Source organism: Prionailurus bengalensis, chromosome B4 (assembly GCF_016509475.1).
Source record: "Prionailurus bengalensis isolate Pbe53 chromosome B4, Fcat_Pben_1.1_paternal_pri, whole genome shotgun sequence".
Lineage (NCBI taxonomy): Eukaryota > Metazoa > Chordata > Mammalia > Carnivora > Felidae > Prionailurus > Prionailurus bengalensis.
In genome coordinates this window covers 21,135,343-21,162,862 of record NC_057358.1, presented here as the reverse complement: position 1 = coordinate 21,162,862, position 27,520 = coordinate 21,135,343, and the positions used below count along the sequence as shown (strand labels likewise).

Here is a 27,520-nt window from a genome sequence, read left to right as displayed (position 1 = left end):
AGCTTGAGCAGAGGAAGGCAGAGAGAGAGAGGGAGACACAGAATCTGAAGCAGGCTTCAGGCTCTGAGCTGTCAGCACAGAGCCTGACGCGGGGCTCGAACTCACAAACAGTGAAATCGTGACCTGAGCTGAGGTCGGATGCTTAGCCGACTGAGCCAACCCAGGCACGCCGAGGAGAATTTTCTTCTTAATGACTCACTTTTGGTCTGAAGTTTATTACAGTTGGTAAGTAACTGTTGATAAGGGTTGATAAGTAAGTTGATAAGGGTTCAGAGACATAAAGACTTCAATTTTTAGGTCCTAGCCCACTCTGCCCATTTAGCAGTAAGTACTAGACCTTATAGTAGATACCAAAAACATTGGGTTAAAAGAAAAAAAACCAAAATCAGTTGAAGAGTATGCACACGTACTTTGTTAATAAACTCCTGTTAAAAATTATATGCGTAGAAGCTCTCATGCTATATAATTATACATTATAATTTCATTCCATAATTTTAAGCACTCAAAGCAGAACCATTGTTTTAAAGGTTTCTTTTTTTTTAAGTTTATCATTTATTTTGAGAGAGAGTGAGAGAGAACGTGCATACGCGTGAGGAAGGGGCAGAGAGAAAGGGGGAGAGAGAATCTCAAGCAGGCTCCACACTTTCATCATGGAGCCCAGTGCAAAATTCGAACCCGCGAACTGTGAGGTCATGACCTGAGTGGGCACCAAGAGTTGGGTGCTCCACTGACTGAGCCACCCACACGCCCCAAAGCGGAACCATTCTGAGAATCAAAATCCTTTGGCAAATGTAAACCTTAGAATTCTTACAAATAGATACATGGCCTCTTTGCCATAGTTGACCTCGAATGACAAGATTGTCACCAGGAATGAGGTCTCTCTCTTTGCGTCTGTCCCGTAAGCGTGAAAATAATCCTCACTGACCCGCTGTTTTGCGAGGCTGGACACTTGCCAAGAATAGCTGACGACGCAAGAAGAGAAGCAGCTGTGCGTGGGGAGCCGAAGCGGGGCGGCCGCGAGCAGGATGGGCATTAAGGAACGCTGGGAAGACACACCCGCGGACAACTCGAAATGGTTTGGCAGGGCAGCAAAATGCTAGGGAGCAGCAGTAATGGACTGGGCGTTTTCCCAGAAGTCTTCAGAGAACCCAATGGCACTTCACAAATGGTCACCCTGCCATATGCGTGGGGCATCATGACAGTTTCTAGCAGGTGGCTCTGCTTGCAAGGGTGACGCATCAGGAGACCGTGGTGCCCTGTAGACCAAGGATCTTTTTCATACCAGGGAGCTTGAGCTGATGCTGTATATTGGGAGGGAGCTTCAGGCTTTCTGATAAACATAAATTATGTTTTGTTAAGACAGGGTTTTGTTTTGAGGTGGAAAATATCTAGAAGAGGACAAGGAGAGCCATTGGGTATAATTTTTTTTTTAATTTTTTTTTCAATGTTTATTTATTTTTGGGACAGAGAGAGACAGAGCATGAACGGGGGAGGGGCAGAGAGAGAGGGAGACACAGAATGGGAAGCAGGCTCCAGGCTCTGAGCCATCAGCCCAGAGCCCGACGCGGGGCTTGAACTCACGGACCGCGAGATCGTGACCTGGCTGAAGTCGGATGCTTAACCGACTGCGCCACCCAGGCGCCCCCATTGGGTATAATTTTTTATTATGAATATGAGATGTACGTAAAAGAGTGTAATGACACACACAAGTACAGTTCAAGGAATACTGGTGAAACACATTGCGTGTAAGCTTTTTTGGGAGGGCACAGAGAGAGATGCTTTAAAAGGTTTTTTGACAGTTTCCTTTGGACTGGCTAGGAGAAAAATCAAAGAATGGGGCAAAGGATATTTGTTGCTGATGGGCTGTTGATACCATAGATTTTGATGCTGGTTTTTCATTTAAAAAGCCCCAATTAGTAGTATCTTTGAGATTGGCTAAGTTTACTTTTTTTTGAGAGAGAGAGAGAGTATGTGTGAGCAGGGGAGAGGGGCGTGGGGGGGGTGGGAGACAGAATCTTTTTTTTTTTTTTAATGTTTATGTATTTATTTTGAGAGAGTGGGCATGTTAGTGGGGGAGGGGCAGAGACAGAGAATCCCAAGCAGGCTCCACGCTATCAGTGAGGAGCCCGACGCAGGGCTCGATCCCACAAATCGTGAGATCGTGACCCGAGCCAGAATCGAATCAGATGCTTAACCGATTGAGCCACCCAGGCACCGTGAGAGAGAGTGAATCTTAAGCAGGCTCCACACTCTGCAAGGAGCGTGATGTGTGGGGCTGGATCCCACGACCCTGGCGGGGATCATGACCTGAAATCAACTGAAATCGACAGTTGGACGTTCAACCGACTGAACCACCCAGGCGCCCCTAAATGTACATTTTTATCGTAAGCATTCGTGGATAGTGAAACAGCAAACCAATGGAGAAAATAAACTGAAAGATGGTTGGCCGCGCATCCGAAACCACAGGAGTCGGGAGTTAGCATACTCCTAAAACTCCCGTAGTAGGGGAGTTACATTGGAAAATGTAAGGGAATGCATCTAGAACAAAAAGAGTCCGTGTTAAACGTAAAAAATACTGGGCTCCAGACTTCTTGTTGGTATTTTAGGATAGGATGATTCAGACTATTTCTAGTGAGGTTTGGGGCTGATGTGCTGCTACCTATTGTAGCCAAAGACAGCCAGGAAGTGCTGGGCAGTTCCAAAGTATACGTGACATCCAATGTCATGTTCGTTTCAGGTGCATACCATAGTGATTTGACAGTTCTAGACGTTACACCACGGTCACCACAGTGAATGTACTTACCATCTGTCACCATACAGTGTTATCACAATATTATTGACTAGGTCCTCTGTGCTGTACTTTTCATCCTCATGACTTATTTATTTTATAACTAGGGGAGTGTACCTCTTTTTTTTTTTTTAACGTTTATTTATTTTTGAGATAGAGACAGAGTATGAACAGGGGAGGGGCAGAGAGAGAGGGAGACACAGAATCTGAAATGGGCTCCAGGCTCTGAGCTGTCAGCACAGAGCCCGACGCGGGGCTCGAACTCACGGACCGTGAGATCATGACCTGAGCCGAAGTCGGACACTTAACCGACTGAGCCACCCAGGTGCCCCGGGAGTGTACCTCTTAATCCCCTTTTCCTGTTTGCCCATCCCCATACCCTCCTTCTCTCTGGTAGCAATCAGATTGTTCTCTGGATTTGACTCTGTTTCTGGTTTTGTTTGTTTGTTCACGTGCTTTGTTTTTTAGATCCCACATATAAGTGAAATCATACAGTATTTGCCGGTCTCTGTCTGACTTATTTCGCTTCGTGTAATGCCATCAAGGTCCATCCATGTTGTCACAAAATTTCATTCTGTCACAAAAGATTTCATTCTTTGTTTATGACTGGCTTATATACCATTGGATATGTATACACCACATCTTCTTTATCAGTTTATCTGTCTGTGGACACTTAGATTGCTTCCATTTCTTGGCTATTGTAAATAACGCTGTAATAAACATAAAGGTGAATATATCTTTTCTTTTTTATAAATTTTTTTAACATTTATTCATTTTTGAGAGACACGGAGAGACAGAGCGTGAATGGGGGAAGGGCAGAGAGAGAGGGAGACACAGAATCCGAAGCAGGATCCAGGCTCTGAGCTGTCAGCCCAGAGCCCGACGTGGGACTCAAACTCACGAACCATGAGATCATGGCCTGAGCCGAAGTCGGACGCTTAACCAACTGGGCCACCCAGGAGCCCCTGAATATATCTTTTTGAATTTGTGTTTTCATTTTCTTCGCGTAAATACCCAGAGTGAAATTACGAGATCGTATAGTAATTCTACTTTTAATTTTTGAGGAATGCCCATACTGTTCTCCACAGAGGCTGCACCAAATTACTTTTCCACCAGCAGTTGCTCAGGGGTTCCCTTCTCTCTGCATCCATGCCGGCATTTCTTATTTATTGCATTTTTGATGATGGCCATTCTAACTGGTACGAGATGATATCTCATTGTGGTTTTTATTTGCATCTCCCTGATGATTAGTGATGTTGAGCATCTTTTCATGTGTCTGTCTGTTGGCCATCTGTATGTCTTCTTTGGAAAAAGTGTATTCAGGTCCTCTGCCCATTTTTTAATCAGATTTTTTTTTTTTTTTGGGTGTTGAGTTGTAGGAGTTATTTATGGATTTTGGATATTAACACTTTATTGGATATATTATTTACAAGCGTATTCTCCCATTCCATATGTTGCCTTTTTGTTTCCTTGACTGTGCAAAAAGCCTTTTATGTTGATGTAGTCCCAATATATTATTTTTGCTTTTGTTGACCTTATTCGAGGAGAGAGATCCAAAAAAATATTGTTAAGACCAATGTGCAAGAGAAAAAAAAAAGACTAATGTGCAAGAGATTACTGCCTGTGTTTTCTTCTAGGAGCTTTATGGTTTCAGGTCTGACGTTTAGGTCTTTAATTCATTTTGAGTTTATTTTTATGTATGGTATCAGATAGTTATCCAATTCCATTCTATTGTGTGTGGCTCTCCAGTTTTCCCATAAAAGAGAGAGTTTTTCTCAATCTGTATTCTTCCCTCCTTTGTTGTAGATTAATTAACCATACAAGCATGGGTTCATTTCTGGGCTCTCAGTCCTTTTCTATTGATTTATGTCTTTATTTTTGTGCCAGTACCATACTGTTTTGATCACTGTAGCTTACGATAGTATAGTTTGAAATGTGGGGCTGTGACACCTCCAGTTTTGTTCTTGTTTCTCAAGATTGCTTGGCTATATGGGGTCTTTTGTGGTTTGATACAAATTGTAGGGTTGTTTGTCCCAATTCTGTGAAAAATGCTTTCGGTGTTTTGATAGGGGTTGCAGTCTGTAGACTGCTTTGGGTAATAGGGACATTTAAAAAATACTGATTCTTCCCATTTATGAGCATTGTATATCTTTCCATTTGTTTGTGGCATCGTCAGTTTCTTTCATCAATGTCTTCTAGTTTTCAGGGTACAGGTCTTTCACTTCCTTGGTTAAATCTGTTTCTGGGTATTTTATTCTTTTAGATAAAACTGCTTTCTCTTTCTGCTAGTTCATTATTAGTGTCTAGGGATGCAACAGATCTCTATATATTAATTTTGTATTTTGCAACTTACTGAATTCATTTATTATTTCTAGTAGTTTTTTGGTGGAGTTTTTAGGTTTTCTATATGGTACTATTGCATCTACAAATAATGAGTGTTTTCCTTCTTCCTTACCATTTTGGATGTTTTTTAAATTTCTTTTTCTTGTCTTGATTGCCGTGGCAAGGACTTCTAGTATTGTGTTGAATAAAGTGGCAAGAGTGGACATTACATCCTTGTGTTGTTCTTGATCTTAGAGGAAAAGCTTTCAGCTTTTTACCACTGGGTATAACGTTAGCTCTGGGTTTGTCATATGTGGCCTTTATCGTATCAAGATATGATTCCTCTATCCTCTGTACCCACTTTATTGGGAGTTTTTATCATGAGTGATTGTTGAATTTCGGCAAATGTTTTTTCTGCATCTATTGAGATGATCATGTGATTTTTATCATTCATTTTGTTAATGAGGTGTATCACAGCGATTTATGAATATTGAACTATCCTTGCATACCTGGAATAAATTTTACTTGATCATGGTGAGTGATCTTTTTAATGTATTGTTGAATTCGGTTTGCTAATATTTTGTTAAGGATTTTTGCATCTATGTTCATTAAGGATATTGACCTGTAATCTTCCTATTTTGTAGTGTCTTGGTTGGTTTTGGTATCAGGGTAATGCTGGCCGCATAGAATGAATTCGGAAACATTGTTTTCTCTTTATTTTTTGGGAATAGTTTGAGAAGGATAGGTAACTCTTAAAAAAAATTTTTTTTTAATGTTTACTTTTGGGAGAGAGAGAGACAGAGCACGTGCGGGGGAGGAGCAGAGAGACAGGTTGACACAGAATCCGAAACAGGCTCCAGGCTCTGAGCTGTCAGCACAGAGCCCGACCCGGGGCCTGAACTCACAAACCATAAGATCATGACCTGAACTGAAGCCAGACACTCAACTGACTGAGCCACCCAGGCGCCCCGGGATAGGTAACTATTTAAATGTTTGGTAGAATTCACCAGTGAAGGCATCTGGTCTTGGAGTTTTATTTGTTGGGAGTTTTTTGATTGCTCATTCAATTTTATACTAGTAATTGATTGGGGCACCTGGGTGGCTCAGTCGGTTGGGCGACCGACTTGGGCTCAGGTCATGATCTTGCAGTTAGTGAGTTTGAGCCCTGTGTTGGGCTCTGTGCTGACAGCTCAGAGCCTGGAGCCTCCTTCAGATTCTGTGTCTCCTGCCTCTTTCTACCCCTCCCCTGCTCACGCTCTGTGTGTCTCTCTGTCTTTTAATAATAAATAAACATTAAAAAAAAATTTATACTAGGGGCGCCTGGGTGGCGCAGTTGGTCAAGCGTCCGACTTCAGCCAGGTCACGATCTCGCGGTCCGGGAGTTCGAGCCCCGAGTCAGGCTCTGGGCTGATGGCTCGGAGCCTGGAGCCTGTTTCCGATTCTGTGTCTCCCTCTCTCTCTGCCCCTCCCCCGTTCATGCTCTGTCTCTCTCTGTCCCAAAAATAAATAAACGTTGAAAAAAAAAATTTTTTTTTTAAATTTATACTAGTAATCGATCTGTTCAGATTTTCTATTTTTTTCCTGGTTTAGTCTTGGAAGATTGTATGTTTCTAGGAATTTATCCATTTCTTCTAGATTGTCCAGTTTGGTGTATAATTTTTTGCAGTAGTCTCCTAATCCTTTGTATATCTGTCGTCTCAGTTGTAACTTCTCTTTCATTTCTGATTTTAAGTGAGTTCTCCCATTTTCTTGATGAATCTGGCTAAAGGTTTGTCAGTTTTGTTTATCTTTTCAAAGAACCAGCTCTTAATCTCATTGATCTCTTCTGTTAGTTTTTTTTGTTGTTGTTGTTGTTAGTTTCTACTTCATTTCTTTCTTCTCTAATATTTATTATTTCCTTCTTTATACTAATTTTGGGCTTTGTTCTTCTTTTTCTTTTCTTTTTTTAAATTTTTTTAATGTTTATTTATTTTTGAGACAGAGAGAGACAGAGCATGAATGGGGGAGGGGCAGAGAGAGAGGGAGACACAGAATGGGAAGCAGGCTCCAGGCTCTGAGCCATCAGCCCAGAGCCCGATGCGGGGCTCGAACTCATGGAGGAGGATCGTGACCTGAGTCGAAGTCGGACATTTAACTGACTGAGCCACCCAGGTGCCCCTGTTCTTCTTTTTCTAGTTCGTTTAGGTATAAGGTTAGATTGTTTATTTGAGATTAATCTTGTTTCTTGAGGTAGACCTGTATTGTTACAAACCTTCCTCTTAGAATTGCTTTTCCTGCAATCCCAAAGATTTTGAAATATTGTGTTTCCATTTCCATTTTTCTCCAGGTATTTTTTTATTTTGTCATGGATTTTTTTGGTTGACTCATTAGTTGTTTAGTGGCATTGTTTTTTCTAGGTTTTTTTCTACTATTGTTTTTTCGAGTTTTTTTCTTGTAACTAATTTCTAGTTTCATATTGTTGTTGTCAGAAAAGAGATACTAAACCATGAGGAGAAATTAAAATGAAATAAGACTCTTCAGTCTTGAAAGAGGAAGCCGTGATTAAAAATAAAACAGGGGCGCCTGGGTGGCTCAGTCGGTTGAGCGGCCGACTTCGGCTCAGGTCATGATCTCACAGCTCGTGAGTTTAAGCCCCGTGTCGGACTCTGTGCTGACGGCTCGGAGCCTGGAGCCTGCTTCGGATTCTGTGCCTCCCTCTCTCTCTGCCCCAACCCATTCGCATTCTGTCTCTCTCAAAAATAAATAAACATTAACAAATATTTTAAAAAATCAAAATAAATACAACAAAACAAAACATAGGCTAAATGTTTAGATTTCTTTTTTTTTTTTTTAATGTTTGTTTATTTTGAGAGAGAGAGAGGGAGGGAGCAGGGGAGGGGCAGAGAGTGAGAGGGAGGAAGAGAGAGAATCCCAAGCAGGCTCCGTACTATTAGGATAGAGCCCTGCACAGGGTTTAATCCCAAGAACTGTGAGATTATGATCTGAGCCAGAATCAAGAGTTGGACACTTAACTGACCAAGCCACCCAGGTGCCCCTAGACTACTTCTTCTTCTTTGTCTTGTCTTTTCTTTTTTCTTTTCGTTTCTCTCCTCTTCTCTTCCTTTCTTTGCTTTGCTTTGCTTTTTTCTAATCTTATTTTATTTATTTTTCAGTAAGCCCTATACCTAACATGGGGCCCGATTGAACTCACGACCCCAAGATCAAGTATCACATGCTCTATGGAAGGAGCCCATCAAGGTGCCCATATTTAGACTTCTTTATCAGACCCTGAAGAACTGAGCAAAAGATAGCCGTTAATGCTTGAGAGGAAAGTGTCTGATAAAAGAAAGTAACTTCAGTTTAATGTTTACAAAGCAGTTGTGCCGTTGTCATTCACTTGACCTTTCCACACCACTCGAGAGGAGAGGGGGCATGTGTTATTATTCACATTTGACAGACGAGAAAACAGCTGTGAGTGAGAGAGTGACTTGGCCAAGCTGCCACTCTAAAGGGTCAGGAGCCAATCCACCTCCGACTCGGGTCCTGGGTTCTTGTCCCTGCTTGGTGTTTAGGAAACTCAGGAGGATCAGTAGGTTCTGTGGACCGAGTCTCTCTGGTGACGCAAAGTGTGATGGCAAAGCGTAGGCACTGAAGGAGACATGTAAAATGTGAATCCTATTAAGATGTTAAAGGGCAGGGGCGCCTGGGTGGCGCAGTCGGTGAAGCGTCCGACTTCAGCCAGGTCACGATCTCGCGGTCCGGGAGTTCGAGCCCCGCGTCGGGCTCTGGGCTGATGGCTCAGAGCCTGGAGCCTGTTTCCGATTCTGTGTCTCCCTTTCTCTCTGCCCCTCCCCCGTTCATGCTTTGTCTCTCTCTGTCCCAAAAATAAATAAACATTGAAAAAAAAAAAAAGATGTTAAAGGGCAGGCCTGAAGCTGCGGTAGTAAGCAAAACTTTGAAGAGTTGAGATCATAAGGAGCAATGTGTCATCTCAGGGCTCCCCTTGTTAGTGGCTGAGGGTTTATTGACTTGATCGGATATAAAGTTTCCTCATTGTCATTTGTACTGTGCTGTAACGTAAAATTAGCTTTTGCCTTTGTGTGTGTGTGTGTGTGTGTGTGTGATGTGTGATGTGTGTGTGTGTGATGTGTGTGTGTGTGCGCACGTGCATCAGAGAGAGATGGCCTCTTGTAGGGCAAAACACAGAAGGGTCCAGAAGATCAGTCTTGTGTGAAAACAGGCCTGCAGGTAACATGGTGGGTGATTGCACATTGTCCATGCCCTGGGTTAATGCCAGAATTTTCAGACGCATATGATGCATATTTAAAGATTATAGGACCATCTGTGTCTCTTCAGACGCCTGGTGAGAATCCCAGGCGTTCCAAACAAGGGTCAGCACGGTAGGTGAACCCCAGCTAATGTCGGCTTGTAGTTACCTGTCCCTGAATAGAGACTCTAGGAGCTGTATCCGAGTCCGGAGGAATTCACAAATTAGGCAGGTTTAATGTGAGAACAGATCCTCCTAGTATTTTAGAGGCCCTGTACTAACATCTGTGTTTATTTTTTTTAATATTCTATTTATACTTAAGAGACAGAGAGACAGAGACAGAGCATGAGCAGGGAAGGGGCAGAGAGAAAGGGAGACGCAGAATCGGAAGCAGGCCCCAGGCTCCGAGCCATCAGCACAGAGCCTGACGGGTGGCTCGAACCCGCAAACTGAGAGATCATGACCTCAACGGAAGTTGGACACTCAACCGACTGAACCACCCAGGCGCCCCACCAAGGTTGAGTATTTTATACAGGAAATATATGTGGATGTTTGTGTAAGGTGCTCAGTGGAGTATTTCACCTTTTGGCATTTGTATGGTATCTTTTGAATTAACTGTAGCACAGGGATTAGCTGACTGTGGCCTATGGGTCCAGTCTGGCCCACGGCCTGTTTTTACATGGCCCTTGAGCTAAGACTGGGTTTTGCATACATGCAAAAGAGTGGTTAAAAAAATTTTTTTAAAGAAAAATATATCATTACTTGTGAAAATTATATAAAATTCAGATTTCAGTGTCCATAAACGTTTTATTGGATCACAGCCATATTCCTTTGTTTGCATGTTGCCTATAGCTCCTTCTGTGCTAGTCAAACAGAATTGACTCGCTGTGACAGAGACCATATGGCCTGCAAAGCCTAGAGTTTTTACTGGATATCCCTGCTATTGCAAAATAATATTAATTTCTGAAATCAAGGTTCTCCCTTTTTTTGCCGTGACTTTTAAAAAATAGTAACGTTTTAGCACACAGAATCATTTGATTTTTATTAAATGAAAGGGCCAACATTTTTTTCAGGCGAGTGAATCTCTTACTTTATAAGACAGTGGAAAATAGAGCCCACAGAGCCACAACCTTTTGCCAAACACAAAGTGTTTCTATTAAGTATCTATCTCAGCGCCTGGGTGGCTCAGTCGGTCAAGTGTCTGACTTCAGCTCAGGTCATGATCTCATGACATTTGTGAGTTCGAGCCCCGCATCGGGCTCTGTGCTGACAGCTCGGAACCTGGAGCCTGCTTCAGATTCTGTGTCTCCCTCTCTCTCTGCCTCTCCCAACTCACACTCTGTCTCTCTCTCAAAAATAAACGAATATTAAAAAAAAAAAAACAAGTATCTATCTCAATAGCCAAGGGCTCATTCTTTTGGATATTGTTTTCCTCTGGGCCTGCCTGCACATTGTCTGCAGATGGGTTCACCAACTGTTCCTCTGATTCTTTTATGCTGAAGAGATTTTCTCCTCCCCTGGAATCTGGGCTGGCCCTCACTTTGACCAACAGAATGTGATGAACGCGGTGCCTTGTGACTTCAAGACACAGGCCTTTAGAAGCCTTGCAGCCTCTGGTTGGCCCTTTTAACAACCTGCCACCAAGTTAAAGAGGCGTGAGCTGGACTAGGAGAAGGGACCTGGTGGAATAGGAAAGACCCAGTCCAGCTGACAGACGCGCCAGGGACTCAGAGGTAAGAGCGGGTCATCTTGAATAGCTCAGACTGTACGGAAACACTTCATGCCTGAGCCCCTACTCAGATTCTGGACCCTTGTAAAATTGTGAGCCAGATAAGATGGGGGTTGTTTTAAGCCGCTGAGTTTTGGAGTATCCTGTTACGCAGTATTATCTAGGTGAAACAGTTTGAGATGTACGGGACTTTTTACCAGGAAAAACAAAAAGAGATATCCGTTAATATAGGGTGTTAATAAACTGTAGTTATATACATTGCAGTGGCGTGCTTGGCTTCCTCGTGCATGTGGTTCATCTGAAAATTCAAGTCGTTATTTTTATGATTAAAGAAGTGTGCGCATGCTCGGGGCTCCTGGCCGGCTCAGTCTGTAGACGATGCACCTCTTGGTCTCCGGGTTGTGAGTCCAAGGCCAATGTTGAGCATGGAGTCTGCAAAAAAATAAAGAAAGGAAGGAAGGAAGGAAGGAAGGAAGGAAGGAAGGAAGGAAGGAAAGAAGAAAGAAAGAAAGAAAGAAAGAAAGAAAGAAAGAAAGAAAGAAAGAAAGAAAAAGAAAGAGAAAAGTGATACATGCTTATTAGAGAAAACTAAGAAAAAGAAAATTCTATTTTTTTTTTTTTTTGCATTTATTTATTTTGAGAGAGACGGAGAGACAGCGTGAGTGGGGGAGGGGCAGAGAGAGAGGGAGACAGAGAACCCCAAGCAGGCTCCACGCTGTCAGTGCAGAGCCCGACACAGGGCTCCACCCCAGGAAGCTTCGATGTCATGACCTGAGCCAAAACCAAGAGTCGGACCCCTAACCCAACTAAGCCCCACCCAGGTTTCCTAGATAAAGAAAATTCTAAAGCCCAGTGTTTAAATTGCTCACAATTCCACCATCTAGGCTAGAGGCTCATTGTTAGTTCCAGCCTTTTCTTTACAAACAGTCTTATTTTGTTAAGTTATAAATATGTGTCGTTTTGTACTCTGCTTTAGTTTTGTAATATTATACCATCGTGAAATATATTTCACAAGCATGATTTTGAATGACCACAGCGGCTTATTTAAGTGGACGGTAAAAAATTCACAGAATTAAAATCCAAGTACCTGGTCCTCATTTTCCATTTTCAGGTTTGCTGGTTAGAGAATTTTTTTTTAAAGTGAACCTTTTTAAAAAAAAAAAAAAAAAAAAAAAGGGGCGCCTGGGTGGCACAGTCGGTTAAGCGTCCGACTTCAGCCAGGTCACGATCTCGCGGTCCGTGAGTTCGAGCCCCGCGTCGGGCTCTGGGCTGATGGCTCAGAGCCTGGAGCCTGTTTCCAATTCTGTGTCTCCCTCTCTCTCTGCCCCTCCCCCGCTCATGCTCTGTCTCTCTCTCTGTCCCAAAAATAAATAAACGTTAAAAAAAAAAAAAAAAAGTGAACCTTTTTAAAATTTTTTATTTAATTTTTATTTGAGAGAGAGAGAGAGAGAAAGAGGGAGAGGGAGAGAGCACAAACTGGGCGGAGGAGCAGAGGGGGAGAGAGAGAGAGAGAGAGAGAGAGGGAGAGAGAGAGGGAATGAGAGAATCTTAAGCAGGCTGTACGCTCAGCATGGAGCCCCACGTGGGGCTCGATCCCACAACTCTGGGATCATGACTTGAGCTGAAATCAAGAGTCGGACGCCCAACTGACTGAGCCACCCAGGCACTTCTGAAAAGCAACCCATGTTTTAAAAACTGCTTTGTTGAGCTATAATTCACATGTAATACACATGTACAATGTAAAATCCATTTGAAGTGTACAATTCAGTGTTTCTTAGTAGTCTTACAGGCTTCTGTAACCATTGTCACAATCTGATTTTAGAACATTTTCATCCCCTCTAAAAGAAACCAAACCTCCCGTCCCTTCCAGCCCCTACCCCCAGCACTAGGCAACCACAGATCTACTTCCTGCCTCTGTAGATTTGTGTGTGGTCGCTTGTGACTGGCTTCTTTCACTTAGCATAATGTTTTCAAGGTTCATCTGTGTTGCAGCACGTGGCATCGCTTCCTTCCTGTTGATTGTTGAGTAATATTCTGTTGTATGGACGGACCATGGTGTCTTTGTGCATTCATCAACTGATGTCTATTTGGGTTGTTTAGACTTTTTGGTTATTATGAATAATGCTGTGTGGACATATGTTTTCATTTCTCTTGGGTGTATCCGAGGAGCGAAATCTTTGGGTCCTACGGTTACTCTCTGTCTAACACGCCAAGGGCTTGCCAGACATTTTTCCAAAGCAGTTGTATCCCTTTGCTTATCAGCACGGATGTATCAGGTCTCTGGTTTCACTACTCCTTGCTCATGCTTCCTAACGTCTTAGGGATTTACAGCTGTCCTAGTGGAGGGCAGTGGTATTTCACTGTGGTTTTCATTTTCATTTCTCTCATGGCTAATGATGTTGAGCCTCTTTTCATGTGCTTATTGGCCACATTCATCTCTCTCTCTCTTTTTTGTTTTACAGAATTACTCATTTTTGAGAGAGAGAAAGAAAACACAAGTGGAGGGGGGCAGAGAGAGAAAGGTAGAGAAAGAATCCCAAGCAGGCTCTACACTGTCAGCCCAGAGCCCGATGCGTGGCTTGAACTCAGGAACCGTGAGATCATGACCTGAGCCGAAGTCAGACACTTAACCAACTGGGCCGCCCGGGTGCCCCTGAATCTTTTTTTGAAGAAGTGTGTCTTTTTTTTGGAGCAATATATTTTGTCCATTTTTAAATTGGGTTATTTGTCTTTACTATTGAGTTGTAAAAATTCTTGCAGATAGAAGACCCTCATGAGAGATGTAATTTGCAAATCTCATCTCCCATGTGGTGGGTTTCTCTCCCTTTCTTGATAGCATTGTTTGCAGCATTAACATTTTCAGTTTTGACCTAGTCTGCCAGTTTATCTATTTTTTTTTTTTTTGTGGTTGTTCCTTCTGTCTTTGATGTCGTATAATTACCTAAACCAAGATCACAAAGCTTTTAGAGAATTTGTAAAGACATTATTTTACTCTACAGCTAGTACTGCTGGGTTTTTTATTTGTTCATTTTAAATTGTAAACCCTCCTGGGACAATACACATAGTGCACATTCATTTTAATAGCTGCATAATATTCCGTGGTATAAATATGCCTTAATGTATTCAACCATTATCTATTGATGGGCAAAAAGTCTTGTTTCCAGTTTTTTGGGCTTGCCCCAAACAAGACTGCAAAAGTCCTTGTACATTTATTATTTTGTTTCTGGCGCCTTTGTTCCTGCAGAATACATTGCCTAGGATGGAATGGGCAAGTTCCTTCAAAATCTAAGTAGCTGAGATTTGTTCTGTATTGGAACGTGGATACTCTCGTCAGCCGATTAGGAAAAAAAAGTTATGAATCTACTGTAAGCGAACTTTTCATCACGGTAAATTCATTTCAGAGAGCAGGGTTGCCCTCATGATTCTTTGCTTTTTCAAAAGCTTGTTTTCTTTAGGGTGGGAGAAGACTGCTTCCCATACAGCAACAGAGTAACAGAAATACAGAAAGGTTTGGAAATAGCCACCAAGAAAAGTATGCCAGTGAGCCCTGCCTTCCATTTGGATTTATTGTTTGTGGGGTTTTTTTGGCCATGTGCTGCTGAAACAGAATTTAGGGACCTCATAAAGATACACACACACCCAGGGTATGTCGGTGTGTAAACTTACGGGATCTCTCTGGGGAGCCTGTGCTGGCTCTTTGCTGAGGTCTGGTTAACGCATATTTAATTTCTTGTGTATTACTGAAAAGGGGATTGGCAGGGCTAAAAGTCATGCACCTGATATTTTTAGGCCATTGTGACAGAATAGGGACATGTAAAAAATAAAAGTCAAACAATTAAAAGTGAATATAATTTTTGTTATGTTTTATTCATACTGGTTTAAAAGGAGCGAGAAAGGGAAACTTCTTGGGGCTTTAACTGATGCGCTGGCTCCTAACATAATTAAATGGTCGGCTTTTCATTTAGAAGAACCAGAGTGGCAGGGAATGTTCTAGTATTTTTAGATTCTTTTTCTCTAGAGCCCTAATGGCCTATCATGTTGACTCTTCATTGGAACACACTTGCCTCTTTGTAATAAACCTTCAGATTGTTGCCGTTATTTAGACTTTGGTAGGGGGCTACTTTAGTGTCTTGGTGGCTGATTAAGATGCTAAGTTATATCTTAGGGTTTTGGGGTTTTTTAATGTTTATTTATTCTGAAAGAGAGAGCCAGCGTGCATGCATGCACACCACACTAGCAGGGTAAGGGCAGAGAGTGGAGCCAGTGTGTGGGGGGGGGGGTGTTGGAGGAGAGAGAATCCCAAGCAGGCTCCACACTGTCAGCACAGAGCCTGATATGGGGCTGGATCTCCCGGATCAAGAGATCATGACCTGAGCTGAAATCGAGAGTCAGACAGTCAACCGACTGAGCCACCTAGGTGCCCCCATCTTAGTGTTATTTTAAAAATTTATCTGATGGTTTTAGGCTCTGTTACTGATTGGTTTGAGTGTAACCAAGCAAACGGCAAGTAGGAAACTGTCAACCAGGGGTGCTTTTGAAGGCTTTTGTTTTTCTTTTATTATTAATGGAAACTTTAAAACATTTCAAAAGCAGAGAGAATAGTGTACTGAACCCCCATGAACCTCTGACTCATCTTCAACGTTTATCATCTCGGAGCCGATTCTGTCTCATTGTTCTGCTCAGCCCATATGGCAGCCACCAGTCACCTGCGGCTGCTCCTAGTTGAGGTGTGAACCACATCCTCCCCAACGGTTTGCAAGTTCTCTCCCTCCCGGGAGCTCTTAATTCTTCCCTGACCCTCACGGGTAAGCACAAAACTTCCCCCTTCCCCACCCCTCATCCTCCTCTCCATAAGCTTGTTTGTTTCCTTTGTAACACTTGCCCGACTTGTAGTTATTTAATTATTTGACTTGCCTGGTAAGTTTCAGTCTGACTCCCTACGGTAACATAACCTCCAGGAGGACCCTGGGAGGGGGGGAATCAGTGACTCCCCCGTGGTGATTCTGAGGTGATTTCCCTTGTGAGCACACACACCGTGGCAGGAATGCTCAACCCAGGTGGCCCTAACCCCTCTCTCACAAAGCGTGTATGTTGTAATCACCTTTACTATCTTGACGTGAAACTCAGAGCTTATAGAAATTATCTATACACATAATTTTAAGAAATGAATGTAATGGCCTAACTATAACATCAAAGAAAGTATAAGGAATTTGTAATAAAATAACGTGTTTTTGCCCCCCCCCCCCTTGCCTGTTTCTAGTATTGGCAGTGTGGTTTGTATTAAACTAGCCCTTTCTGCTAGATAGTTTTAAACTCTGGTTTATGTCTTTATAACACATACGAACAGTAGTAACGGTCCTGAACTGCTTGGTCCCTTGGTCACTTTCAGGTCTCTGCTAAAGAATTACCAGAGTCTGGCTCGAGTCCCTTACACAACAGCCCGCCCCCCCCCCCCCCCCCCAACCAGCACTTACCATCCCTTTTAACTCAGCCTTTCCCCCCGCATAGCACTGGGTACCACCTGACATTCTCTGTATTTTTTTCATTGCCTATTTCCTCCCACTAAGAAGCTCCAGGAAGGCAAGGGAATTTTCTCTTGAAAACCCTCAGCACCTACCACAGTGTGTGGAATGCAGCAGGCGTTCGGGAGAGGTTCTGAAGCAAATGAATCCTTCGTGCTCTCTCGTGTGCTATGATCCTTCAGCAAGAAGGGCTTATGAGTAGCTGGATTTTGAGCGACTCTCCAAAATGGCTCCCTCATCAGCGCATCCTTGAGACGAGGCATTCCCTCTAGTCTTTTACCCTTGTTCTGCCATATTGGACAGTTGCTTGTAGAGGGAGGTGGTGTACCAGACGAAGAGAGTCATCACCTGTAACGTACTTGCTCGTGTCACATTCAGATTTTTAGGGTACCCCTCTTGATCCGAGATGGCGAGCTGAGAGGTGATCAGGTTGTCAGGTAGGTTCTGACTCAGGATGGACAAGGACTTGACGTCTTGGGTGGTCACATTGCTGGTTGGCATCAAGACATCAGTAATGGAAAGTTCTGTCGGTCCCAGTTCCTAAAATAAGGGATGCAGTCTTTATTTGCCATTTAGGGGAACTTGGTAGACTTCCTTTTATGAAGTAGAAGGAACTTTGCGAAATGAAAGCACATGTTATCTGGGAATAATATTATGGGATAATAACTTTTGAAAAAATCTTCTACATGGAACGTTAAGAGGAGACCTAAAGAGGAGAGGCATGAGGAGGAGGAGACGAATTGCCAGCTCCCATTCTAGAACATGGAGATGGTTGGGGGAGGGGGGTGGTGGCTGTGAGATGGCAATAGTTTGTTCCTTTGCCTGTGAATGGTACCTGGGAGATGCTGACCAGCATCCCAAAGTATTTAAGTGATAGATCATGTACATTGGGTTCTGTTACTTTACCAAAGTGTAAGCCCGTTTCCTTTTTTCCAAGTCAGGAAATATAAAAGAAATAGCGTGAGAGGATGGTGCCCGAGGTTTAATGAGGCTTGAACGTTTCCTGGCCTTGTTTCTCTCCTCCGAACACTCTGTGGAGTGGACATGACAGCCAGCTTGGGGACTGGTAGTTCCTGTGTCATAAGAAATGTGTCACACTGATCGTTTAAGGGAACCATCTTGCTTGTTAAGGAGATTCTTTTCCTTACTTACAATGCCTTGGGTACTGGCCTTTCTTATTTGCTGTTTTTTCTCAACAGTGCTGTAAGAGTTAAAGCAAAGGTAATAATACTGCCTCGTAATGGTGGCTATAATAGAAGAATCCCATTTGCTTGCTACTTTCTCCACTGTTGTGTTAATACAAACATTGTTTTCCCATAATCAATATACCAATCAATACTGTATGAACAATAAGCAATGTAAATGGTAAGAATGAAGGACCAGAAAGATGTCACATAACCAATGATGACCGCCCTGAGCTCTGTTCTCTGAAGGCAATTAACTAAGTTCTCTTTGATTAATGGTTACCTTAGCTACCTTCTACCTGCCTATGAAAAGTATAGTTGGTAACGTCTTAATAAAACGACACTGGTTGGGAATGCAAGCTGGTGCAGCCACTCTGGAAAACAGTATGGAGGTTTCTCAAAAAACTAAAAAGAGAACTACCCTACGACCCAGCAATTGCACTACTAGGCATTTATCCACGGGATACAGGTGTGCTGTTTCGAAGGGACACATGCACCCCCATGTTTATAGCAGCACTATGAACAATAGCCAAAGTATGGAAAGAATGGATGGATGGATGGATGGATGGATGGATGGATAAAGAAGATGTGGTATATATGTACAATGGAGTATTACTCGGCAATCAAAAAGAATGAAATCTTGCATTTACAGCTACGTGGATGGACCTGGAGGGTATTATGCCAAGTGCAATTAGTCAGAGAAAGACAAAAATCATACGACTTCAGTCATATGAGGACTTTAAGAGACAAAACAGATGAACATAAGGGAAGGGAAGCAAAAATAATATAAAAACAGGGAGGGGGCCAAAACGGAAGAAACTCATAAATATGGAGAACAAACTGAGGGTTACGGGAGGGGTTGTGGGAGGGGGGATGGGCTAAATGGGTCAGGGGCACTAAGGAGTCTACTCCTGAAATCATTGTTGCACTCTGTGCTAATTTGGATGCAAATTTAAAAAAATTAAAAAAAAAAAAAAGACACTGGTTAGTGTAGCCCAGTAGCCCAAATAAATGTTTTTAATGTTCTAAGGAATGTACACTTATAAAATTCCATTTTCAGAAGATCTTTTCATGTGTCATCAGCTGAGACCAAGAGTAAAGAACTGTACCTCGCTTAGAAACTACTGGAGTAAAGTGCGTACGCAATAAATACTTACTGCGTGCATACCTGGGTGGTGGAAGGAACGAACTTTGGTCGGTGAAAGCAAATGATCTCCCCTTTTTTGTTCCCACGTGTCTTCCTCTCTCCCTCTCTGAGTACTGTAACATGATTCTTAGGAGTAGGGGTGTCTGATAAGCATGGAAATAGTGCTTTCACCAAGTGCTTTTGGTGAAATAGGGTTCACCAAAAGAAAGCGATCGAAGACGAAAGGGATTGTTCGCAAGTAGCATCTGTATCAACAGATGGGAAGACTAGTCAATGTGTCGTCAATACCTGCCACGTGCAAGTCCGCGTCCAAGGGTCTATCTACCAGTTGCTCTAAGTCTAAGAAATTAAGGAAAGTGGAGGTCTGTGTCCCTGTGGTTAAATATTTCGTGGCCAGCATCACGGGCTAGGTGTGACACCATAATTAGGTGGCAGATGAAAAGCAAAGGTTCCGTGTGTGGCCAAGAGGGTGGGGTAAAGAGGCCGTGCTTGCACAGCACATTCCTGCAGAACATAAGTTGGTCTTTCAGTTGGTGAAACGACTCTTCATTTGGCTGTAATATTCCTCCGGGAGGGCTTCGTGAATTCAATAAAACAAAGCTCCAGAAAAACCTATTCTGTTGGAGGGAATATATAATTAACCCATAGAAATTAGTGCCATCCAGTATATTACTGAGGAAAAAAAAAAAAAGGATTAAATACCGGTATGAATAAAAATAGTGTCTGTTATTGTTCTCTCTGGGATAAAATTACCAGGACTGCCAATCGTGCTGCTTGAGGGTCTGGTTTGTTATTGGCTGGGTTGGGAACAGCGCTTTCTGTCTCCCTGTTACATAATGGTCCGTAGTCAGGTGAATAGCGGGATCCTTCCCTCCCCACCCCCCCCAACTTTTGCCAGATGGGCCGGCTGGGAGCCGCTACAGTTACAGAAAAGGCAGTTATGGTTGTGTTGGAGTTACGTCTGGTGTATGTTAAAATGCTGTTAGAATAATTTTTGTACCTTTCAAAATTCCTTTCTGCACGTTGCACACCATCCCGTCTGGAAGCTAGACCTGCGGAGCTGAGCCCGGGACACGTGGTTCTAATCCGAGGTCTACCTTTGATTGCCGTGGTTAATTAATAAACGTCGATCGCATTTTCCTGCACTGAGTTCCGAACAAACAAAAAAGCGTAACGCCCAGTTCCTGCCTGTAAGGAATCGGTTTAGTGGGAGGGTCACCCACACAAACAATGGTCACGTGTGACGGACGGTTTTGCAGCATCAGGGAAGGAACCCACACCACCCCTGGCGGGGCGCAGCGGGGCGTGGCCTCCCTGGGGCTCAGGGGACTCTCGGGGCCTTCAGGCCAGAGGCGTAAGTCCTAATCGCACAAGTCCCAGCACCCAGGTGTGTTCAGAGGAGTCAGGGCTCCTCCACAGGCGGCCCTGCACGGGGAAGCAGGGGCGAGGCTGCAGGACTGAGATCTCTGGATCTCGGTTTCTGCCCCTGAAGATGGGGCTGTGCCGACACCACAAGACTGCTAAGGAACTCGCTCGTTGTCTTGAGGACTTTCACAAGGCCGCTGCCGGGAAGAAAAGCGGAACTCTCATTTGCCTTCACCCATCTAGGGTTCGTTGGCCAAGGCCCTATAAATTAGACTGACAAAAGACAGATTAACAGGAAAAAAACCAACACAAGCTTATTAACATGCAGTTACAGTTAACAGTCACAGCCACAGTTAGAAGTACCCAGTGATAAGTAGCACCCAGTGATAAGTAGCAAAGGAATGGTTAGAATTTGGGTCCACATACCTAATTTAGGGGAGAAAGGGAGGGAGAGAGGGGGCTTTTGGAAAGGCACGTGGCATTTTGGAAAGATCAGCGGGCCCTTGGGAGAATCAATGGGAGACGAGATAGTTTGTGACAAAGTCTGGGTGTGGTGCTGAGTTCTCTCTGAGAAGAGAAGGTCTGAGTTGCTCTGGGGGAGCAGAATTGAGTTCTGCTTTGGGACAGATACGGGATTTCCAGAACTCAGATGCCTTCAGTTCAGAAGAATTTGTATGCGTCACTGGTATATTTTGGGGTGGGACATGCTAATCCTTTTTGCTGCTCCTTGATCAATAACCTATTAACCTGCCAGCCCACCATTTTAGAGTGTTGAGGTCTGAGTACTTACTGTCTGGAGTTGACAGCATTTTGGGGGGGACATTCTAATTCAAGGTTGGCATGACTCATGATTGAGTTATCAGACTCTTCTGTTTCTCTTTGTGTAGTGTCAGTTGGTCTTTATCTCTGTCTGTCTCGTGCAGGCTGCCGTCTTGCTTTCTGCCCGTTCTTAATCTGTCCTTCTGGAATTTATCTCTGCCGCCATCTCCTCTGGACAAGTGTTCATTTCTGTTTCCCCTGGCCCTTCCCCAGTTCCCACACGCTTGGCTGGATTTGTCCCTGAAACGTCTCAGGTGCACCTTTGACGGACGTGCCTGGTATCTTCAAGCGTTTGTATTAGTGTGAAACGTGCATGAGTAAGAAACTGATGCGAACATGTTCTTAAGGTTAAACCACCGTGGATAAGGAATCTCTTCATCCGTTTTTCTAATTCCCTGGAAGCAGTGCGGGGTGGAAACCGATTTCCTGTTCAGATAGATTCCCTACGTTGGAGTCTGTGCTTTCAGCCCCATCCCTCCCTGAGGGGCTCTTTGGGACCGCCAGCAGGGGCTTGGTGCTCCCAGTGCTCCTGCTGAGGTATTATTCATGGTGTAATGAGAGTCAAGGTGTTAGATGGCTAGGTTCCTTGGTCTTTATCCTTAAGAGAAAAAGAATGACAAGGAGTCTTTTTGGAGGAAGAACCTTTGCTTTTAGTTGGTTTTTGTTGTTAGCGAATGTATGCAAAACATAGCTGTATATTTTTATAATAATTTTGATTCCACTGAAACCTTGGGTGCCAAAAGAGATTATTTCCTATTAACATGTTATTAGTTATTTTGATAATTTATTCTTCCTAGTGGGTACTTGTCCAAACATTTTTTTGTTTAATGGTAACAGGCCTGCCTACTTCCTGAAAGAACAACAGCTTCTTTACATTCAGCTAGAAAAATATTCTTGGAGGAAAGTCCTAGACTGTCTATTTGTGTGTGTGTGTGTGTGTGTGTGTGTGTGTGTGTGTGTGTAGATATGTAGACTCTAACTAAATCTGGACATTAAGGCAATTCAAAGTGAGAACTGTCTCTTCTCAGTAACCCTTTTCCAAGCCTCGACTTCAGTGACATTTCCTCAAAAAGGCCCGCACTGGCCCCTCAGCTGTGACTGTACCCTGTGTAACTGCTCACATCCGCTGTAACTATTCACACAGCCTTCAAGCTTCGAGGGGCCTGGGTGACCTCATTTCCTGCCGTGCCTCCCACTGTGCCCACACTCAGGCTGCCGCCTTCCAGCCAGACGCCCTGATCCCGGAGCATGTGGTGGTGAAAATTAAAGGAGATGGTTGAGGTGAAAGCCTTAGAACAGTGGCTGACCATAGTAAGTCATCAACATCCATCATCAATGTGCTGTCTCCATCCAGAGGAGACCAGTAGTTAAGGTTCATCAGATCTTCCCTCCCTTCTTTCTTTGCATTTTAATTCAAATTTCTTTCTGTGAATTGTTTATTGCCAAGGACGTTAAGTAAATAGTTTCGTTTCGATTTCACCATTTTGACAGTATTTCAGACAAATATATATCTTTTTAAAGGCTTTTCTATTTTAAGTAATCTCTACACCCAACATGGGGCTCGAACTCACAACCCCAAGGTCAAGAGTCACATGCTGTACCGACTGAGCCAGCCAGGCACCCCTAGACGAATATATTTTTATTTTGTGTTATGTGTATAAATACCTATATGTATTCTGTACACATACATGTGTATATATAAAATGTTTTCCCCAGCTCTTCTCTAAGAAATTTCCGGAAACACTGGTATTCACCACCGGGTCTGGTTGGGTCCCGGAACAGTCATTGCTGCTGGATGCCCAGAGTGGTCGCACTGGTCCGATGCTTCCTTCTCTGCTTTCTCTTCCCCCCAAGTCTGTTCATTTCAGGAGCTTTGTGCTCACTGCATCTATGACAATACTTGCCATCAGTTTCCAGTGTCACACTTACATTAGAAGCCAATCAACTGGTTTCCCTTTTTCTTTCTTTCTTTCTTTCTTTCTTTCTTTCTTTCTTTCTTTCTTTCTTCCTTCCTTCCTTCCTTCCTTCCTTCCTTCCTTCCTTCCTTCCTTCCCTTCTTCCTTCCTTTCTTTCTCTTTCTTTCTTTCTTTCTTTCTTTCTTTCTCTCTTTCTTTCTCTCTTTCTTCCTTTCTTTTCTTTCTCCTTCTTTCTTTCTTTCTTTCTTCTTTCTTTCTCCCTTTCTTTCTTTCTCTCTTTCTCTTTCTTTCTTTCTTTCTTTCTTTCTTTCTTTCTTTCTTTCTCCCTTTCTTCCTTTCTTTTCTTTCTCTTTCTTTCTTTCTTTCTTTCTTTCTTTCTTTCTTTCTTTCTTTCTTTCTTTCTTCCAGTTAGAGGTTGGCACTATGCTACCATCCCTGGCAAGACTTTTTGGTCCCTTTTCCACCAGAAGCCAGCCCGGCTCTGAACTCAGGTGGAGACACATCTGTAACCAGACCCGTCCTTCCTCCTGCCCCTTTCCCTAGCTCAGTTTCCATTCAGACAGGTGGGGGTTTTTCAGTTATGCATATGACTCTCTTTCCCTCGTTTTTGATCTTCAACCTCTCCTGTTTTCCATTTTATGCCTTCTCTTTGTATACCAAAAAATCTCCCCTGGTTATAGTTGAAAAACATGTAGTTAGCACCTGTGACACTTAACTATCAAAGAGTTTTGGAACCATACGTTTTGAACTAAAATGAGGCTTTCATAGAGTGTCCTTAGTCTCCAGAGCTCTTGAAAGCTCCATGGAGATGTTAAATGGTCTTTCTCTTCAGTTACACGTGCTTTCCCTAAACCAAATGTACACTGATAATTTTCTATATGATAACAGTGTATTATCACCTAGCAGCAAAAGAATGGCTATTGAAACCAGGAGTGTTTTACTGAGAAAAAAGCATATTAAGTAGATAATAGAATTTACAGAAGCCAGACAGGAAGATATATTCCCAAAGTTTGCTATTAGGTTATTTCATTTGCTTGTTTTAACAAAAACAGCCCCAACCATGTTTTGCCCCAAGCACTAGGCTTCCAGAGAAGTAAATCCGTCATATAATTTCCATTACTGTTTTCTTTAGCAGAATCTTTTGACTTTTATTATTTTATTACTATTATTTTAGCTTATTATTTATTTTCAGAGAGAGAGTGGGAGGGGCAGAGGGGAGAGAGAGAGAGAGAGAGAGAGAGAGAGAGGAAGAGAATCCCAAGCAGGCTCCACACTGTCAGTGCAGAGCGTGATGCGGGGCTGGGACCCACGGACTGTGAGATAACGACCTGAGCCCAAATCAAGAGTCGGACGCTCAACCAGCTGAGCCACCCAGGCGCCCTGGTTTTTGCTTAATGTCTTGTATTGATGACAGAATGGGTATTGCAAAGGAGAGTATTCTCTGCATTGAAACACATGTAACAGTATTTCATTTACATACGGGTCATATAGAGTTTTGTGGTCTAGCTTAGAAAACCAACTGCTGTTGGGGCGCCTGGGTGGCGCAGTCGGTTAAGCGTCCGACTTCAGCCAGGGCACGATCTTGCGGTCCGTGAGTTCGAGCCCCGCGTCAGGCTCTGGGCTGATGGCTCAGAGCCTGGAGCCTGCTTCCGATTCTGTGTCTCCCTCTCTCTCTGCCCCTCCCCCCTTCATGCTCTGTCTCTCTCTGTCCCAAAAATAAATAAACGTTGGAAAAAAAAAAAAACTTTTAAAAAAAGAAAACCAACTGCTGTTTAGAACATTGAATTTTAGAGAAAACGTATTCTGAGTTGGAAGCGGCCATATTTGTCAGCCAACAAAGGACTTTCACTTTGAACCTTATTGAAATGTGATCCGGAAGCTTCTAGTTCAACCAACATAGTGAAAGAAGAAAACCATTTTGCTAATCAGCCAGCAAAGGCCCTGGTTTCGCTTTGAAATCAACCTGTTGTCTTTTAGTTAGCGGTAGTTGGTGATGAAAACACCTACTGAGAAACTTTTGGAGAATCTTTAAAAATTTTAATGAGTATAAATTTCAGTACCCCAAATTAATCTTTAATTTTAAAGACCAAGTAAAAAATGTTACATATAAGTCCACTGAAAACTTAAGGATTTTTCATGGCTAAGACTCCTATCAGTCATGAAACCGTGACCTACTTGTAAAATATTTTGAAGGGGTTTAAATACTGGTATTCAGAGTTGTTTTTTTTTCCCCAAATGATCTTTTTACAGGTATTAGTCTGTGGGGAAAGTGGTCTGAAAAAACACATTTCCTAGTTAAGAAATACAAGTCAAGGATTCACTTTCCAAGAGAATTTCAATTTTATAACCTCCCACATTAATGTTCTGGTGTGTGAAAACATGTGTCCATGGAATATTAACAGGAAAGATTTCATTTGTTAGGTGTTAATTGTCTTTATGACCATTCGCTTTATAAACGATCCTTGGTTTGTTGAAGAATGATTAAAGCCACATAGATGTGACTTTGTCACTGTAAACTTTTGGGTGAAAGCCAGCACATTTGAAGCCAAGGAGTTCATAGTGGCATCTTAAGGTATTTGCTACCATAATTGTAATTTGGTATTCCATGAAATAATCATGCAGTACTTGAGGAGTAGTATGCTGTATTCGAGTACATATATCAAAATTTGCTGGTTACTTCTTTTCCTGTATGAGAAATTAAATTAGGACTATTTAATGGAATGTAATTGAACCCTGGTTATTTGAATTTCCTTGCTACTTGATCAAAATCTTGCTCTCTTTTTTTTTTTAACGTTTATTTATTTTTGAGACAGAGAGAGAGAGAGACAGAGCATGAACGGGGGAGGGGCAGAGAGAGAGGGAGACACAGCATCCAAAGGAGGCGCCGGGCTCTGAGCCATCAGCCCAGAGCCCGACGCGGGACTCGAACTCACGGACCGCGAGATCATGACCTGAGCTGAAGTCAGACGCTTAACCGACTGAGCCACCCAGGCGCCCCAAAATCTTGCTTTCTTAAGCGTCATGTGAAAGCATTAGTATCCAGTCTTACATGGTAAAGTAAGGTGTTTTTATGAAAGGTATCTGTGCCAGTCAATATATTATAATTTTTACAAATAAAAGCCTATGGGTTAGAAACAGGGTTTTTTTTTTTCATTGTATTTGGTATGATTATTAATATGGTCAATGAATTTTGCTTAAAAGTACGTTTTACTACTGAAGTAGTGAGTGGATTCACCTGCCCTTTTTATTCATGGCCCACAGAATGGCTTCAGCTAATGACTTTTTAAATTTTTTTTAATGTTTATTTATTTTTGAGGGAGACAGAGACAGAGCATGAGCAGGGAAGGGGCAGAGAGAGAGAGGGAGACACAGTATCCAAAGCAGGCTCCAGGTTCTGAGCCATCATCACAGATCCCGATGCGGGGCTCGAACCCACGAGCTGTGAGATCATGACCTGAGCTGAAGTCGGACGCCCAACCGACCGAGCCACCCAGGCGCCTTGCTAATGACTTAACTTTCTTGCAGAGGTGTGAAGATTGGTTGTTCTGATGCTATGCTGGCTCATTAGTCTTAATTAGCACAGGACTATTAAAACTTTTTACAAATGTAATGCAAAAATGTCTATTTGAGAAGCAGAGGGGTAGGGTTTATCAAATAAATGCAGGCAACTGCTTGAAAAGCTGGGTTTCAGATAGGGCCTGCAGAGAAGGAGGTGCCCAAAAACAGTACGGGGAGTGCTTAGGTACATAGGAAGAACCACAGACGGGGTCTGTGTGGGCCGAAGCAAGCGTTTGATGACAAGCCAGTTGTAAGATGTTGACAGAATGGCTGTGCTCGCCTTTGGGTTTGGAGCTACCTTCTGAGTAGAATTTTAGAGCTGCTCGATGGTTTTCCCTAAGTATTAGATTGTATCTTTTTGGACTGATCCCTTTTCAAAACAGATTTCCTAATTTCATTCCTTCTGCTGCTTTTCTTTGGCAAACTGGGAAAAGACCTTGAAAGGTCCTGGCTTTTTCTTGTGACTTGTGTATATGTCGTTTCCTCCCCCCAGCCCCTCCCCTTTAGTTTAAATGGCCAACATAAAAACTATGGTTGATAATTAGGAAGGAATGCAATCTGTTTTAAAGTCATAGTCTCAACATTTTTCAAATGTTTATTTTGAATTCATGGTGGAAGAATTGTATAATCTGTTTTTCTGTGTTTTTTCTTTTAAATTTTTTTTTTCAACGTTTATTTATTTTGGGGACAGAGAGAGACAGAGCATGAACGGGGGAGGGGCACAGAGAGAGGGAGACACAGAATCGGAAACAGGCTCCAGGCTCTGAGCCATCAGCCCAGAGCCTGACGCGGGGCTCGAACTCCCGGACCGCGAGATCGTGCCCTGGCTGAAGTCGGACGCTTCACCGACTGCACCACCCAGGCGCCCCATTTTCTTGTCGTATTAATAGATAAAAGCATTATAGGGAAGCAAAGAGAGTAATA

General features: G+C 43.0%; 1 protein-coding gene and 1 long non-coding RNA gene across 3 annotated transcripts in view; one reads left to right on the top strand and one right to left on the bottom strand.

Moving 5' to 3' along the window:
- Nucleotides 1-27,520, top strand: part of PIP4K2A (phosphatidylinositol-5-phosphate 4-kinase type 2 alpha) — a 192,654-nt gene that overhangs the window by 32,465 nt on the left and 132,669 nt on the right. The gene's annotated exons all lie outside the window — the stretch shown is intronic.
- On the bottom strand, nt 16,419-21,490 carry LOC122473027. 2 transcript variants are annotated; one of them, XR_006294579.1, is made up of 3 exons: nt 19,939-21,490; nt 18,949-19,183; nt 16,419-17,147 (listed from the first exon to the last, which is right to left on the bottom strand). It is a non-coding gene; the product is annotated as an uncharacterized LOC122473027 (long non-coding RNA). The 2 variants fall into 2 exon arrangements; XR_006294578.1 differs by having other exon boundaries at nt 18,960-19,183.